Source organism: Talpa europaea (assembly GCF_964194135.1).
Source record: "Talpa europaea genome assembly, chromosome: 15".
NCBI lineage: Eukaryota > Metazoa > Chordata > Mammalia > Eulipotyphla > Talpidae > Talpa > Talpa europaea.
In genome coordinates, this window is record NC_140083.1 from 43,379,823 (window position 1) to 43,381,486 (window position 1,664).

A 1,664-nucleotide genomic window follows, 5' to 3' on the forward strand; every position below is an offset into this window, starting at 1 on the left:
AACCAATACTCTTGTTATAGTTGTGTATGTGTCACTCTTTAAAGGAATGGGATCTACGATTTCTTGAGTGTTTACTATGTGGTATGAGGTTTATGATTATTATTCTTTCATTATACAACATCCTGATGAAGTAGATTCAATGTTAGCCTTCCAGAAGACATAGAGCTGGTTAATTCATATTGTCTAATGTTTCAGTTACCTTACATCTGTGCTATAAAAGTTACAGTCTTTGGGTGGTATAGGGGGTTAAATTTCAGTGCTATTACCACTATGGCCTGAGTTCAATCCCCGGCCAGGCGCTGAACCACATGGCACAGACCTCTCCTGTCTCGCCCGCTGCTCCCCTCAGCAGTAGGTTTCAGTAGATCTGCCTATTCAGCTCCCCACTCTGTCTCTGGTGAATTCTCTTACCCTCTGCACCTCTGGCCTACACCCCAGTTCTTCAATACACACACAAAAAAAGTTACAGTCTTTCTAGACTAATAATAACTGCAAGATAATACTTAAGAAAAGTATTTTTGAAGTAATGTTTCCATCTTCTAGCTCCTTCCTTAGAATGAGATGAAGGGTGTTATACTGAAAGCATTTGGTTGGAGAGAAAGACAGATGAATGAAGAATCTTATTATTATGTCATTCTTCCAATTTTTGAGATTATTGATCAGAACAAAATACTGGGAAAATATAACTGTTTTTAAATGATAGCTATCCCAGAATAGTATTCCCCTTTATAAGACAATCTTCTGTGAAGATTGAAATAAAATCTTTCATACAATTATTTATTTCAATATACAGTGGCTCTTGGCTTTTTTTTTTTTTAAAGATTTATTCATTTATTTATACAAGCACTGGGTACAGTCAGAAGCGTGTGAGGGTGAGAGAATCCACCAGAGCCAGAGCAGGGAGCAGAACAGACAGACCTACGAAATACACTACTAAGGGGAGCAGTGGGCGTGGCAGCGGAGGTCTGTGTGCCATGTGTGACCCTCGCCAGCTGCCGGCGATCAAACCGGCACTGCAGAGACTGCGGGCAGCTTCGCAGCCCAGCGCTCAACTGCTGCACCACCGAGGAGGCCCCTTGGCTTTTTTTTTTTTTTTTCCCTATTATCCAAACACAGCTTTTAGAGTCAGACAGTTCTGAGCTCAGACTATTGCTTTGACTCTTATTAGTGATTTGGGGTAAGTGATTCAATCTTGTTCAGGCTCATTTTAAAGAATCAAGATGCTCCAGTCTTATGAATAATGAATGATCGGATTATCTCTACTTTTTATATTGCTGGAATAATAAAACCTTTTTCCATTTGAAAATATAAATATTAATTTGTTTATTCCATATCATAAGCCATCCTTAACCACTTTTTATCAGTTAAATTTGGAGAGAATAGTATTTATTGATGAGGAAGATCTGGGCATTCTTTCATTGTTGGCAGCATATATAATGATAAAATTTAACAAGCAATTTAGAGAATTATGTATCAGCAATGTGGCACTTTGTCATTGAAACCATTTCGGGTATATTAGCATAAGGAAATAAAATTCAAAAGAAGAAAAAAGTAATTTGGAAAGCAAAATTTATTGCTTTATATAGAATTGCTTATTGCAGCATTTATATGGAAATATATAACAAAATATATAACAAAGTAAATTGGAAATAGTTTTTTTTTTA